The sequence below is a fragment of the Lithobates pipiens genome, unplaced genomic scaffold (assembly GCF_037356315.1).
Source record: "Lithobates pipiens isolate NorthernLeopardFrog02 unplaced genomic scaffold, aLitPip1_a1.2 Scaffold_25, whole genome shotgun sequence".
In the NCBI taxonomy this organism is placed as follows: domain Eukaryota; kingdom Metazoa; phylum Chordata; class Amphibia; order Anura; family Ranidae; genus Lithobates; species Lithobates pipiens.
The window spans coordinates 34,686,022-34,703,415 of record NW_027507787.1 but is presented as its reverse complement, the minus strand read 5'-3'; the positions used below and the strand labels follow the sequence as shown (position 1 = coordinate 34,703,415).

At 41.0% G+C, this 17,394-nt stretch overlaps 1 protein-coding gene across 1 annotated transcript in view; it reads right to left on the bottom strand.

Annotated features, from left to right (window-relative positions):
• Nucleotides 1-17,394, bottom strand: part of LOC143930192 (solute carrier family 22 member 15-like) — a 539,229-nt gene that overhangs the window by 520,807 nt on the left and 1,028 nt on the right. The window lies entirely within an intron of this gene.

Here is a 17,394-nt window from a genome sequence, read left to right as displayed (position 1 = left end):
GCCCTGTAATTGTTGTGGGGCCCTATGCAGCTGCCTCATACTTGCCAATTATCCCACTTTAAATTCTCTTGTCCCTTGAAGTTTTAGTCCCATGCTGTGTGAAGTGTTGGTACTAATGCTGCCCAGCTCTGCCCTATTGTTTTGTATGGATGACTCACCTGCAGACCCTGTGTTTATATGTAAATAACTGACATTCATATGTAAATAGGGGCGGCATTACTAAGTAAATAGCTGCGTCCGGCAGCATTGATAAGTAAATAAAGGCAGCATTCATGCTCCCCTGCAGTGAGGAGATGATGTGCTGTAACCTCTAGCAACCAATCAGTGAGCAGTATTACTGTACAGTAACCTCTAGCAACCAATTAACAAGCAGAAATCATTTGCTGTAACCTCTGGCAACTAATCAGTGAGCCATAATGATGTGTGCTGTAACCTCTAGCAACCAGTCATTAAGCAGTAATGATATGCTGTAACCACTGGCAACCAATCGCAATCGCTGCCTGGTCTGATACAGTAAACTGATTTTAAGTCAAGCTGCTATTTATTGTATGTCTCAGAGCAGGTGGAGAGTGAAATTGCATGGGGGGGGGGGGGCAATAAAACATTTTGCCCAGGGTCCAATCAATATTAAAGACGGCCCTGGATCCCATGTGTCAGCCAATGGCAGCTGCAGAGGAGAGGAGATAGCATTTAACAATGGCTGGTAAAGCCTGGAGCAATGACATCACCCATATGCTGCTATGGCCCATCCATTGTCGGCATTCCCTCCCCTCCCATGCAGCTGCCACTGACTGACACAGGGCAGACAGATCACATGATCAGACCAGCGTTTGCTGAAAATAATTAAGTGACAGATCATTTTTCATTTAAAATCTTTTTTTTTGACAGGTACAACACCTCTGCTTTGCAATCGCATGCAATACAGTTGCCTTCCCAAAGCAACAGGGGGTTTAATCTCTGCTGCTGCACCCCCCACCCCCAAGAATACAGTCCACGTTCCCAGTCTTCTCTGCACATCCCTGCACTTCAGAAAAAAGGGTAAAAAGATCTTTCAAATGTGGCAAAAGGCAAAGGTTCTAAATCTTTTCATTCTGCTCTCAGCATTTGCTCTATCCTTTCCAAATCCTTCTGCTTGAAGCACCACTTCTATCAGGCTCCTTATAAGATCACACCTGCCTGTATACTCCACCGATGCCAGTTACATCTTACTGATTGTACCAGTCTATCAGTTTGGAAAAACACAAGTGTTCATTAAAAATCTCTCAAACTGTGCCAGTACTTACTGCCAGCGAGTCATCTTTAGTAATATGTCAGCACACCCTACAAGCTAAATGTAATGATTGGATTGCAAGAAGGTATAAACGATAGCTGACATGTACATTTCACTAATACTGAATTTCAAGAAATAATTTATATGTTTTTTGAGGTGCTAAAAAAACAAACATTCATACCTCCGTACTGCAACATCAGCGTTATGTTACAGTTGTACCCCATTAGCTGTAAGACCGAGAACTGAGCAATCACATGACCACTGTTCACCCAGTTTTCAGTCTTCCCAGGGCAGACATTCACCGCTTTGTTTTCCCTCTCCAGCACTCACTGGATCGCCAGACTGATGAGGGGCGAGTGCAGCTGACTCTGGCTGAAAGCTGTAAATTTAGGCAGTTGGGTGGATCCTGACATTATTGTTGGGACCTTCCAAAACCTGGAACTGCGCTGTGACATTAGCGCGATTCAGCTGTTGGTGGATTCTGGGTCATAGGATGCAGAACTAAGTGCACTCCTGTGGTCCAGAAAAGGCGGCCAAAAAAGCTTTTACCATAATTCTTTTTTGACTAGCCCAATTTTCCAGCTTGAATTTGGAACAGCAATGCTAATAATTATAAACATAGCTATTGTCATTGTAATTATTATTTGTAGTATTAATAACATTCATACATTGGAGCAATGAAATTAAAAGATCAAATAATAGTTACCATTTACCGGCGTATAACACGCACTTTTTTTCCCTTGAAATTGGGGGAAAATCGTGGGTGTGTGTTATAAGCCGATCCTCCACGATTTTTGAGCCTCTGGGCGGCTTTCAGCTGCCTTCGGCCCTTCTTGGTGGCTTTCGGAAACCTTCAGCCCTTCTCGACGGCTTTCGGCCACCTTTGGCCCTTCTCGGCGGCCGAAAACCGCTGAGAATGGGCGAGAGCTGCCAAAAGCTGACGAGAAGGGCCGAAGGCGACCGAAAGCCACCGAGAAGGGCTGAAGGCGGCCGAAAGCCGACGAGAAGGGCCGAAGGTGGCCGAAAGCTGATGAGAATGGCCGAAGGTGGCCAAGAACTACCGAGCGCCGCCGAGATACACAGGACATCTCGGCGGCGCCATTTTTAAAAATAAAACCTGAAAATAAAACTGACAAGGCTGCATGACAAGGTTGCAATGATAGACAGGCTGCAATGATGGACAAGGCTGCAATGATGGACAAGGCTGCAATGATGGACAAGGCTGCAATGATGGACAAGGCTGCAATGATAGACAGGCTGCAATGATAGACAGGCTGCAATGACAGACAAGGCTGCAATGATAGACAAGGCTGCAATGATAGACAAGGCTGCAATGATGGACAAGGCTGCAATGATGGACAGGCTGCATGACAAAGCTGCATATGACACTGACAAGGGTGCAATGATGGACAGGCTGCATGATAAGGCTGCATGACAAGGCTGCAAATGAAACTGATAAGGCTTCAGATGGACACCGATAAGGCTGCATTGATGGGCATTTAAATGTAAGTTTTTTTTCCTTAACCACTTTCAGACCGGACCATTTTGCTGGTAAATGACCAGAGGTCTTTTTACACTTTGGCACTGCGCTGCTTTAACTGGTAATTGCGCGGTCATGCAATGTTGTACCCAAACGAAATTTGCGTCCTTTTCTTCCCACAAATAGAGCTTTCTTTTAAAGGTATTTGACTGACTCTGCGATTTTTATTTTTTGCGATATAAACGTAAAAAGACCGCAAATTTTGAAAAAAAATGATATTTTCTACTTTTTGTTATTAGAAAAATCCAATAAACTCAATTTTAGTCATACATTTAGGCCAAAATGTATTCAGCCACATGTCTTTGGTAAAAAAAAAGTCAATAACTGTATATTTATTGGTTTGCGCAAAAGTTGTCACATCTACAAACTAAGGTACGTTTTCTGGAATTTATGCAGCTTTTAGTTTACGACTGCCTATCTCATTTCTTGAGGTGCTAAAATGGCAGGGCAGTACAAAACCCCCCCAAATGACCCCATTTTGGAAAGTAGACCCCCTAAGGAAATTGATAAGTGGCATGTTGAGCCCATTGAATATTTTATTTTTTTGCCTCAAGCGATTGAATAATGACAAAAAAAAATTATTTTTTTTTTTTTACACAAAGTTGTCACTAAATGATATATTGCTCACACATGCTATGGGCATATGTGAAATAAATTCTGCTGCTTCTCCTGAGTACGGGGATACCACATATGTGGGACTTTTTGGGAGCCTAGCCGCGTACGGGGCCCCGAAAACCAAGCACCGCCTTCAGGCTTTCTAAGGGCGTTACAGTTTTGAAGGCCATAAAATGCCAAGATGGCACAAACCCCCCCCAAATGACCCCATTTTGGAAAGTAGACACCCCTAAATTTAGGGGTACACTAGTGAGACTAGGTAATAAATGGCGGGTGCCCTGAAACTATAAAAAAATAACTAACCAACCAGCGTCACCTGTAACAGTTATATGGTGATCACTGGTGAAAGGGTTAACTAGGGGGCAATCAGGGGGCTTTATGTGGTAGTATATGGGGGTCCCTGGCGCTATAAAAAGCTGCGGCGAACCTAAATACCTACCTGCCTAACTAGCGTCACCTGTGACACTAATACAGCGATCAGAAAAACGATCGCTTATTAGGCTGGGTTCACACTGGAGCGATGCGGGAACGCCACGAATCCGCGGCGGGTTCCCGCATCGCATGCCTCCCGGCGGCAGTTCACACTGCCCTATGCGAACTGCTGGGAGTGTCAGTGAAATGTTAATGACACCCCCAGATCAGTTCGCATATCGCAGTGCGATCTGCAAACTCGGATCGCATGGTGTGAACACCCATGCGATCCGATTCTGCTGCGGACAAAAAAAAAGGGTCCCGTGCGAGTTTGCGGCGGGTGCGGCGGGTGCAACGCGAATTCAGCCATACTATCTGTATGGCTGAACTCGAATCGCACAGAGATCGGATGTGATTTGCACTGCAGTGCGGTGCGAATCACATCCGTTCTCATAAACCGCTGCAATGTGAACCCAGCCTTAGTGACACTGGCGACGGGGGGTGATCACGGGGTTAAACCTTTATTGGGGGGGGGTTAGGGGGGTACATTAGAACTAAAGGGGGCTAACCCTAACTGCCCTAACAGTTATTACAGTCACAAATGACACCAATGCAAAAATAAATAAAAAAAATAAATAAATGCATTGGTGTCACTGTGACTGGGGGGGCAGGGGTAATTGGGGGGGTAAAGGGGGGGTGTGAGTGTGCCTGGCATGTTCTACTGTGAAGTGTCGTGTTGGTGCAACTCACCGATCCTCTCTCCTCGGTGTCGGAACGAAAAATACCGACACGGAGGAGAGATTACATCACTTCCTCTCCTGTGTTTACATTACAGGAGAGGAAGTGATGTCACGAAGGATTTCCATTCGTCGGGAGCGATCGCGAGGGGGTGGCCATGAATGAATGGCCGCCCCCTCATCCCGGATCGCTCCCGAACGAATACCGACCGCCGCAGGCACCGGGGGGGGGGCCCGATCGGGCCCCCCACCCGCGGGAAGGCAGGGACGTACAGGTACGCCCACCGTGCCATTCTGTCGACGTACATCGTCGTGCGGCGGTCGGCAAGTGGTTAAAATTCCCTACTAAACTTGGGGTACGTGTTATATGCTGGCGCGTGTTATACACCAATAAATACGGTATACACTACTTAACCGCTTGCTTATTGGGCAGGCCAATTTTCAGCTTTCAGAGCTCTCAAACTTTGAATGACAATTGCAGTCATGCGATACTCTACTCAAGTGAAATTTTTATCATTCTTTTCCTACAAAACGGAAAAATGTATCAAATACTTACTGTAACAAACCATGGCAGCATACTAATGATAGAGCTCCGCCTCTAGACCACTCCCTCAGGACCAGTAAATAGCATAAATGAAAGGGCTAGTTAGGCCCCACCCCATTCTCTGTATTTAGCTACATACCGAAACGTATGAGGGTGGGACCGTATGCTGCCATGGTTTGGCGTCAGGAAAGGAAAATTACAGTAATGCCACGTACACATGATTGGAATTCCAGCTAGAAAAAGACAGATGAGAGCTTTTCATCAGAAAATGCGACCGTGTGTATGCTCCATCGGAATTTAGCTGTCCGAATTTCCGCCAGCCAAAAATTGATAGCATGTTCTCAATTTTCCAGAGGGAAAAACTTTCTTTTGGAAATTCCGATCATGTGTATGCAATTCCGACATGCCAAAAAATCACACATGCTCAGATTCAACTACGAGACAGAAGCTATTGGCTACTGGCTATTGAACTTCCTTTTTCTAGTCCCGTCGTACGTGTTGTACGTCACCGCATTATAAACGATCAGAATTTGGTGTGACCATGTGTAGGCAAGACAGCTTGAGCCGAATTCTGTCGGGAAAACCATCAGAGCTTTTTTCTGATGAGAATTCCGATCGTGTGTACGCTGCATAAGTATTTGATACAATTTTCAGTTTCCCTGGAGCAAACATGGCAGCATCACTAGCTGACAGGGTGGGATCTACTTGTCAAATCAATCTTCTAATTAGGATGAGACAGAGGGCTGAATAGTCCTTCCTACACAGTCCCCTGATGACAAGGCCACCGGATTTATTTCGTCAAATTTAAGTAGGAGTGTTGGAGTGACCATGATACCTCTGTACAGATGGGCAACATAGATTTTCTTGAATGTGTTGCCTATGAGGCTTTACCCGCTCTGGTAGAGTGCTCTGCCGCTGCTGACAGAGGCTTGCGACCCCTAGTCCTATATACACACACAACCAAGCCTGCTACGATCCAGGCAGTAACCTCTTTCCCTTGAGCATTCCCAGCTAGAATGACAAAAGGTTTATTTAGATGACCTTAAAGGGACAATTGTGGAGGGATACTCCTTCAAAGTTCTGAAAATGAACAATACGTGTGACTTTCCTGTGTGATGTTCTGAACAGTTAGGCAATGTCCAGCTGTCTGCTAAATAGCAGTCTATTGCTATGTTTGATGCAGGGTGATCTACAAGATTCAACTTTACTCTTTCTAGAAAGGAATATATATATGAACAAGGTTAAACTGATATGAGGTCCAGCAACTGCAATAGATCTTTCTTCCTTGGTGACTGACTCCTCACGACTGCCCTCAAAAGTTGTGCAAACTGAAGGATTAGTGGCCCATTTAAATGTGTTATTGCCAATATAGCCCACACTCGTGAGCTATGTGAGGATAAGCTAAGGCCTGGAGGAAGTATAGAACAGTTAACACTGGAAGGGCAGTAGGATCGATGTCTTGCCCTACTAAGAAAAAACGATCTTGTTCCAGAATTAGACCTAGATGTTGTAAGTAGAATGTCTTTTCGCACACAACAAAATAGAAATCACTCTGGAGTAAAACTGGAGCAACCAGAGTTGTCCATCCTCCCCCTTTAATGCCCCTGCTTGCAGCCCCAGTCTGCGTATGCTATGGAGGGGAAATGTCTTCTCTACCCTGAAATGAACAGCCAGGGAAAACCGAGGCCCTCCTGGTCAATATGGAGGACTAGCTATGACAACTACATTCTCCCTTGACAGCTTTAAAAAGGACTCTCATTTACGGGAAATGTTGGGGAAAAAATATATAGGTTAGATTTCAGTCCCAGGGAGAGACCAGAGCATCTGCCCCTTGCGCCTTGGGGTACGGAAACAAAATCAGACCAAAGTTTGTGATTACTGTGAGAAATTAGGAGGTCTGTCTATGGTAGGCCCCACTTGTGGACCAGCTCAGAGAAGACCTGTGACGTAGATCCACACGTTGTGCTCTGGAAAGCTTGTACTTGTTCAAAAAAAAAATACGCTGGGAGGTAAACTGCTTCCGAAATTTTGCTGGTGATCTTCCGCTGTAGGCGTTATGAGTTTCACCTCTCCAATAGCATATTGCTGTGAGTTTCATCCTGGAGCTGAATATAGACGACTGCTGCCCTGTTGCTAAACTGCAAACTTGACTCTGTGTAGTAAGGCCAAAGTGCTAAAAGGGCTGTTTGAACCCCCAGCACATTCAAGATTACCCTCCTTGGCTGGGAAACTCTGTTTGCCTTGACCGAAAGTCCCTCACAGTGCATCTTCCCAGCTGTCTCGCAGACATTTATAGCAATTCTCCAGTCTAAAAGGTCCTAACGGACCAAGACTTCCTCAAGGTCTTTCCATCATTGCGGACTGCTACTCATACTGAGTAACACTTATTAACTGTGTTCTATCCTATTTCTTCCCTTGCACTAAGAATTCTAGATGAAATTTCTGCAGGTGCCCATGCACCCCAGGAATCATCTATATGCATCATGACGTTGTGCCCAGGTGACTGAGGCACTGAGAAGTCAAAAAAGCGGAAGTATTCGTCCTCAGAAATCTGTTCCCGACTGTCACCACTTCCTCTGATGGAAATAAAACAGAGGAACTAGCAGAGTTCCATTGGGGTGGAGAAAGTTGGCTTTGCTTTCCCTCTAAAGGTGTGAGGATAGAATAGGCATCCTGACAATCCAGCAACAGCCTCCAGCCATGTGGTTATACTGTTTAATGGACTCAGTCTTAAAGAGCTCAAAGAGGGCCCCACAGGGTTCAACCTCTTCCGATCTGCAACTGGACACTAACCAACATCTCCTGCGAAATCCAGACAGGATTGGGTAAAAAACTTGCAAACCCTCTTGAGTCTGAGGTGTTTGTAAGCATTGTAGCAGCCCACCCGCTGTTGGGGTGGACTTGGCAGCTTTGTGGAAGAGAGGAGCAGTGAGGAATCTCCCGAAGTGACCATGAGTGTCTGATACCTTCATCAAAGACTCTGTACAACATGCCGTCCAGAAACCAGAAGTCTACACCAAGACACAAGCAAGACCCCTGGCATCCACTGCTTTAAGGTTACTTTAAGGTTACTTTCTCTCAGAGTCCGCCCAGTGGGAGTGTCACTCTTGCTGTGCTTTCTGGGAGAGGGTACTTAAGATGTGGATGTCACGTGGTTCGGGGTTCCGGTCCAGAGGGGTGTTCTGACTCAATGGTCCTGGTCCTCCTGACGAGCCCCTAGGAAGGCCTGGGGTACGGATCCACCTGACTTTATGGCTCGGGGCTGGCTAGCCTGAGGCAAGGAAACTAAAGAAAGGATTCCGAGGTGGTCCGGTTCTGTCTCCGGTCGTGGAGAGGCCCAGCAACTTCGTAGCTATCCAGGGGAGGACTCTTCAGAAGAAGGCCGCATGCGGGTTGGCTTCTTAGCAAGAGCCTGGTGAGGCTGAGGGACCTAAGTGAATCCAATCTCGTGGGTATCGCCAAACCGGCTGAAAGATCCAGGTATCACATGAGTTTTCTACAAGTTCTAGTTTCCTACATGTTCTACAACAACGTCTGTGGCAGAGACTTATTCCTACATGTTCTACAACAATGTCTGTGGCAGAGACTTGTTCCCGATTTAAGCACCTTGTTGGTTGCTAGGCCTTGTGAGAGAGGGAGTATCCAACTTGAGGGAACATCCAGCTGTGAATGGCTATTCTCTGGTTTTAGTCAAAGTAAGAGAGTTCTTTATTATTGACTTTGACACTAAGAGTACCTGAACTTGTCCTCCTAACCCTCTGATCCTATACTAAAAGACTGTTCGTTAACTACGTTTTTTGCAAATAAAAATTCCTTTAAGCTGATCTCTAAAGTTTCTGGGCCATCTACCATGGGAACCCCTAGACACAAATTGAGGTGAAGAAGGTAACGGTAAGCCCAATCAAACCAGCAGCCCCTTCGGGGGTTAGTGCTACACATATATATATATATATATATATATATATATATATATATATATATATATATATATATATATATATATATATATATATATATACACTGCAGAGGGTCAGTCTGGGGCAGGTTAGGAAAGGGTTAATTAAAGAGGGTAGGAACTTCTCTTTCAGCCCTGCTTACTGTCAGCTGAGCTGAAGATGTCAGAGGAGAGTTGTGTGTTTGTTTCAAATCTTTCTTTATTATTTCTTTATAATTATAAAACATACAAAACATCCATCAACATACCTAACATCCATCAACTACTACATATTTCTCAAAAAAAAAAAAAAAAAAAAAAAAAAAAATATATATATATATATATATATATATATATATATATATATATATATATATAATATATATATAAATCAGCCCTCATCCCTCCCCCCTACCCCATCGCTCCTCACTTACAAATATTCCTTAAGGATCCCTGAGGTGCAAAACTCCTCCCACTTTTTCCAATGCTTTGAAATCGGATTCTCCACATATCCTTCTTCTCTTAATTGCTTCTCCATATAGTGTGTTTCACTCATTTCACATTTCCACTCTATTATTACTGGAGCATTTTCCTTTCTCCATTTTCGCGCTATTACAACTTTTGCAGCTGTAGTCATACAGTGCAAAAACTCTACCTCTTTCTGTGTTAATGATTTAGGTGTGAGAGAGAATAGTACTATCATTATATCTATGTTTATCCTAGTACCTGTCACTCGCTGATATATTTCTGTTATCTTACCCCAAAAATCTCTTAACTTGTAACAGCTATACCATATGTGTTCTAAAGTACCTTTTTCTATTTTGCATCTCCAACAAGTTTCAGGGTTCCTTTTATTTATTCTATTCATTACTACTGGGCTTCTATACCATCTTATTGCAACTTTATAGTTTTTTTCTTGGACCTTGATTGCTACCGATAGTTTATGTATTCTTCCATATATCCCTTCCCATTCCTTCTCTGTCAACACATTCCCTATTTCCTCCTCCCATTTTTTCACTGCTGCTATTTTTTTAATATCACCATAAGGGAGTAATAGATTGTATATCTTAGAAAGTTTTTTATTCGCTTTATCCTTATTTAATACTATTTGCTCGAATACAGTTAATTGTCTATTAATACTTATCATTAATGGATCTATATATGCTTTCAACTGAGAGTATTGCAGCCATTTATTATTATATTCATGTCCCATTTCCTGAAACGTTGGCATTCTCCCATCTATCAGGATTTGTATTATTCGCTCATGCTCCTCCATATTCCATTTAAGAAATGTTTTGCTTTTTAGTGCTGGTCTAAATTCGGGGTTGGCAAATAATGGGGTCATAGGGCCACTCATTGAGGAGAGATTTCCTTTTTTTATTATATCATCCCAAATTTTTAATGTTGTTTTTACAAAAATGGGTAACTCCTTTTCTTCTGGTCTTAAATTAGATTTTATCCATGGTTGATGTTTTATTCTAGCCCCTATTATATCTTCTTCTAGCTTTACCCATTGTTTATTTTTTGCATTATGCTGCCAATCTATAATTCTCATTATTGACGCTGCTTGGAGGTATTTGGAGAAGTCAGGCATTGCCAGTCCTCCATTTTTTTTTGTTCTTATTAATACTTCTCTTCCTATTCTAGGAACCTTATGCGACCATATAAAACTTTCTGCAGCTTCTCTTAAATCCTTCATAATCTTTCCTGATGGTATAATAGGGACCGTTTGAAAAATATATAGCATAATTGGTAGTATCACCATCTTTAGAATATTTATTTTCCCTAACCAGGAATAAGTTATTTTATCATATTTTCCTAAAAGTTTTTTTACCTTATAAATTGCTTTATTATAGTTCATGTCCTGTAGAAGTTTTAAGTCACTTGGAATATATATTCCAAGATACTTAATCGCGTCTTGTTTCCATTTAAATGGGAAATCATTTAGTATTATCTTTTGCATTCCTTCTTCCAATGAGATGTTCATTACTTTAGATTTATCATAATTAACTTTAAAGTTGCTCAATTGCCCAAATCTTTACAGTTCTTTTATTACATTTGGTATTGTAATTATAGGGTTAGTTATATATAATAAAAGATCATCTGCATATGCAACCGTCTTATATTCTTTACCTTTAACCTCTATCCCTTTGATATCCGTATTTCCCCTTATAGCTTCCATAAGATGTTCCATTATCATAACGTACAGAAGTGGGGATAGGGGACACCCCTGTCTAGTCCCATTTGATATCTTTATATAATCTGACAACATCCCATTTTTCCTAACTTTTGCTCTTGAATTTTTATATAATGCAGTGATCCTATCTAGCATTTTAGGTCCCATTCCTATTTGCCTCCATACTTCCTCCAAGAATTGCCACCCCACCCTATCAAAAGCCTTCTCGGCATCTATAGCCAGAAGGCAGGCAGGGATGGCATTTCTCTGAGCATATTCCATCAGTGTACATGTCTTGATAATGTTATCCCTTGTTTCTATACCCTTCATAAAACCCGTTTGGTCCAAATTTATATGATCTGATATAATTTCTGTTATTCGTCTCGCTATTATCTTAGAGTATATTCTTATATCTATGTTTGTCAAAGATATAGGTCTATAGTTTTTACAAATTGATTGATCCTTTTCAGGCTTTAATATTAATACGATATGGGCCTCCGTGCTCTGTACTGCAAATGGCTGTGTTTGAGAGATAGAGTTATATGTTTTCTTAAGAATAGGCATGATTAAACTCTTAAATGTCTTATAGAATCTAGCGGTATACCCATCCGGGCCTGGACTCTTTCCCAGTGCAAGTTCTGCGATTGCATGCTCTATTTCTTCTATTGAGATTTCACGCTCCAGATCCTCAATTTTTTCTATTGAGAACATGGGTACCGCTGTTTCCCGTATATAGTTTCGTATCGCCTCACCCTTATTCCCTTTCTCCTTATATTCCTGATTTTCTTTTATATTATATAACTTGGAGTAGTAAGTATAAAAAGTTTCAGATATTTCCACTTCTCATCATTTCCCCATTTGGTTTTACAATTTTTTCTATGTAACTTAAGGGTTGCTGCTTTTTTAATGTTCGGGCCAACACTTTCCCTGATTTATTTCCGAACTTATACCACTGTGTTCTATTTTTGTCTCTTATCTGTAGGAACTCTTCATCAAGCATTGATTGCATTTCCATTTGTTTTTCCTTTAATCCTATTCTATCAAATGGTTTCATACTCCTCTTATGTAACTCCTCTAATTCTCCAATCTCTGTTTCCAATTGAGATTGTTTCAATATTTTTTCTTTTTTTCTTCTTGCTCCATGCTTGATGAATATTCCCCTCAATACACATTTTAATGTTTCCCATTGAATTGGGAATGATGTTTCATCTCCTTCATGAGTTATTAAAAATTATTTTATAGTTTGTTGTATCTCTACCTCACATTTATTATCTTTGATTAGATTATCATTCAATCTCCATATCCCACTCCTTTTCTTTGTCGCAATTACTGCAAACTCTAGCTATATTGGGGCGTGATCTGACCATAGAAATCCCCCATCTCTGATATTGGCTTCATTATTAAACCTTCCCTATTTACAAAAAAATAATCTAATCTGTGGTATGAGTTGTGAATATTTGAATAGTATGTATAATTTTTCTCCATTTGTTGTGGGGCCCTCCATATATCAGTTAGCTGGTATTTTCTCAAGACATTTTTAAATTCCTTTATTTTAATGTTATTCTTTTTTTTTGCATATTAATATTTGTAGTGTCCCTTTTTATATCCATCAGGAAATTAAAGTCACCTCCCACAATTACTATTCCCTCAGCTTTCTCCATTGCGTCTGATAGGGCTTTTATTCCAGTCTCTATTTGCCCATAATTTGGAAGGTACAAATTTATTATTGTAAATATTTTTCCATACAGCTTAAGTTTTATTATTAATAACCTCCCATCCTTACCTTCATATTTTTGTATTATTTGGACTGGTATATCCCTATGAAACGCAATCGATACACCTTTTGATTTAGAGTAAGGAAATGTATCATGTATCCACACACTATAATTTCTATTATTTATTTTAGGTATGTGATCTGATCGAAAGTGTGTTTCTTGAAATAGCACTATATCAATTTTCTGTTTATTCATAAAATTCAATATTTGATTTCTTTTAGAGGGGGAGTTTAGACCTCTGACATTAAAGGAGCAAAACTTTACATTTCCCATAAAGAAAAAAAAAAAAAAAAGAAAAAAAATCATAATAAGAACACGCAAACACTATACTAACACAAATATCACTTAATACCTTCCAATCTACTTCCTTATCCTACCCAATCCATTACCACTCGTTCGCCCTAAAATTTACACCCACATATACTCCAACCCACCCCTTTGACACCTCTTATCCCCTAATTATTGACTATACTAGTCTATCTTACCCTAGGTAAGGTCCCTATTGAGGGGGTATCTGATACTGCTGATCTAACTTTACTACCATTCGGCCGTTACATGCTATTTTTCCATTCCTATTCGAATTATTCTCCTTTTCTATATACATCTATTTGCCTTATCATTTATTTATACATCTTCCATCTTACCATCAAGCTTTGAGCTATTTTTTCCCCTTCCAACTATAATGAGGAGACCATAGGATAATAAACCAGGGGAGAGAGAGGGATATGGTGGAGAGTAGTGAAGAGGGGGAGAGAAAAAAAAAATATTAAAAAAAATTTCTAAAAAAAAAAAAAAAGGGGAGGGGGGAGGGGGTAATATTACACACCCATCACTAAGTGTTTAATTAAGGTTAGATATACAGTGGTGTGAAAAAGTGTTTGCCCCTTCCTCATTTCCTGTTCCTTTGCATGTTTGTCACACTTAAGTGTTTCGGAACATCAAACCAATTTAAACAATAGTCAAGGACAACACAAGTAAACACAAAATGCAATTTGTAAATGAAGGTGTTTATTATTAAAGGTGAAAAAAAATCCAAACCATCATGGCCGTGTGTGAAAAAGTGATTGCCCCCCTTGTTAAAACATACTATAACTGTGGTTGTCCACACCTGAGTTCAATTTCTCTAGCCACACCCAGGCCTGATTATTGCCACACCTGTGCCACACCAAGGCATCACTTAAATAGGAGCTGCTTGACACAGTAAGGTCCACCAGAAGATCCTTAAAAGCTACACATCATGCCGAGACCCAAAGAAATTCAGGAACAATTGAGAAAGAAAGTAATTGAGATCTATCAGTCTGGAAAGGGTTATAAAGCCATTTCCAAAGCTTTGGGAATCCAGCGAACCACAGTGAGAGCCATTATCCACAAATGGCGAAGACATGGAACAGTGGTGAACCTTCCCAGGAGTGGCCGGCTGCCCAAAATTACCCCAAGAGCGCAGCGACGACTCATCCAAGAGGTCACAAAAGACCCCACAACAACGTCCAAGGAACTGCAGGCCTCACTTGCCTCAGTTAAGGTCAGTGTTCATGCCTCCACCATCAGGAAAAGACTGGGCAAAAATGGCCTGCATGGCAGAGTTCCAAGGAGAAAACCACTGCTGAGCAAAAAGAACATCAAAGCTCGTCTCAATTTCTCCACAACACATCTTTATGATCCCCAAGACTTTTGGGACAACATTCTGTGGACCGATGAGACAAAAGTGGAACTCTTTGGAAGGTGTGTGTCCAAGTATATCTGGTGTAGAAGGAACAATGCATTTCATAAAAAGAACATTATACCAACTGTAAAATATGGTGGTGGTAGTGTGATGGTCTGGGGCTGTTTTGCTGCTTCAGGACCTGGAAGACTTGCCGTGATAAAAGGAACTATGAATTCTGCTGTCTACCAAGAGATCCTGAAGGAGAATGTCCGACCATCTGTTCGTGTACTCAAGCTGAAACGAACTTGGGTTCTGCAGCAGGACAATGATCCTAAACACACCAGCAAGTCCACCACCGAATGGCTGAAGAAAAACAAAATGAGGACTTTGGAGTGGCCTAGCCAAAGTCCTGACCTGAATCCTATTGAGATGTTGTGGTATGACCTTAAAAAGGCTGTTCATGCTCGAAAACCCTCTAATGTAACTGAATTAGGACACTTCTGCAAAGATGAGTGGGCCAAAATTCCTCCAGGACGCTGTAAAAGCCTCATTGCACGTTATCGCAAACGCTTGGTTGCAGTTGTTGCTGCTAAGGGTGGCCCAACCAGTTATTAGGTTTAGGGGGCAATCACTTTTTCACACAGGGCCATGATGGTTTGGATTTTTTTTCACCTTTAATAATAAACACCTTCATTTACAAATTGCATTTTGTGTTTACTTGTGTTGTCCTTGACTATTGTTTAAATTGGTTTGATGTTCCGAAACACTTAAGTGTGACAAACATGCAAAGGAACAGGAAATGAGGAAGGGGGCAAACACTTTTTCACACCACTGTACCACTACATATCTAACATATCCAAACTATATATTAACCTCCCATATCAATAGTGTTTTATTAACCCTAAATTAACATAACCAACCCCAATGTGTATATTTAATAATCTTGTTAACAAATTCATTATTACTATTAAGGCCTGTGACATACCAAATATAATACATCCATACAATTTAGTGACTCTTTCTTGCCTTTTCGACTTACTTCCTTTTACCCATTACCATTATACCCCCCTACATCCCCTCACTCCCAACACCTATCCTCACCACCCCTTCCACCCTTTACCCACCTATATCCAACCTCCCCCCCCCAATCCACTCCCCCTCCCCTCCACCTCAGCCCCCATTTCCCTCCTATCTCCTTCTAATAAAATCCTTAGGCCAGTCTAGTATTTTCACTTCTGGAAGCTGCAAATTCTTCTGAAAGTCCTCTAAATCAGCCATTTCTCTAAATATTACAGTCTGTCCTTCATGCTGAACCTGTAGCTGAAAGGGAAATTTCCATCTATATTGCTTATTTTTAATCCTTAACTGCTCCAATAATGGTTTCAGAGCCCTTCTTTTATCCAATGTTAATTTAGATAAGTCCTGAAAAAAAAGCAACTTTGATCCTTCATACTGTATGATTATTTTTCCGTACTGCCGCCATGATCTTCTCCTTAGTTTGAGGATAGTGAAGTTTACATATCACATCTCTAGGCATATTGACATCCCCTTTCCTTGGTGCCATAGCCCGGTGCACTCTATCAATTAATATTTCTGCTTTTGATAAGTCCTGCAATATATTACTAAAGATCTTTTGAATTACTTCCAGGAGCATTTCTGAAGTCACGCTTTCCTTTAAGCCTCTTATTCTTATATTATTCCTTCTACTTCTGTTTTCTTGCTCATCCATAGTACTTACTGCTTGCTTTAAATCCTTTTCTTGCTCTTGCATTTTTTCCTTCACCTGCTTTAGCTCCTTCTCCAAACTTTCCATCCTTATATTCATACCTTCTATTTTACCATGCGTTTCCAACGCAATTGTTTTTATCTCTTGGATTTCTGTTTTATACGCTTTCTCCATCCTCTGAACATAGTGATCCATATCCACCCTTGTGGGTAAGGAGGTTATATAAGCTTTAATATCCCATTCTTCCTTCTCCTTCTCCTTTTTGTCATCTATTTCCATTTCCAGGATATCTATGGGGGAACTATTTCTAGGATGATCTACCATTTCTTCTCCTGATATACCAGATACTAAAGATGATTCCACAGAGTTTATTACCTCCTGAGATAACTGTGATGAATGTGTTATATGTGATATTTGCATCGATATTTGAGGCTGTAATTGTTGGAAAAATTCCTTAATATGAGTGATTTGTGTGGCTTGAGCCTCTGTATTGCTTTTACCTTTACTGTCCTTTTTATTCCCTCCAGAGCAAAGTGGTTTATTACCCTTTTTAGGTGCCATTATTTATATATATATATTTTCCTTTCTTTTTTCTTTTCTTCTCCTCCTCCCCTTTACTCTATTCCCATTTATCACTGTTTATGCTCCAAATCAAAAAAACACCATAGAAAAGATGCTATTAAATTGCCAGTAATCGCAGATATAAAGGTTGCTTACAGATTATTGGTAGCGATTTTCAAGCTTCATGGGGATATGCAAAAAATGCCAGAAAAATGCAATTAAGTTGCCAGTAATCGCAGATATAAAGGTTGCTTACAGATTATTGGTAGCGATTTTCAAGCTTCATGGGGATAGGCAAAAAATGCCAGAAAAATGCAATTAAGTTGCCAGTAATCGCAGATATAAAGGTTGCTTACAGATTATTGGTAGCGATTTTCAAGCTTCATGGGGATATGCAAAAAATGCCAGAAAAATGCAATTAAGTTGCCAGTAATCGCAGATATAAAGGTTGCTTACAGAT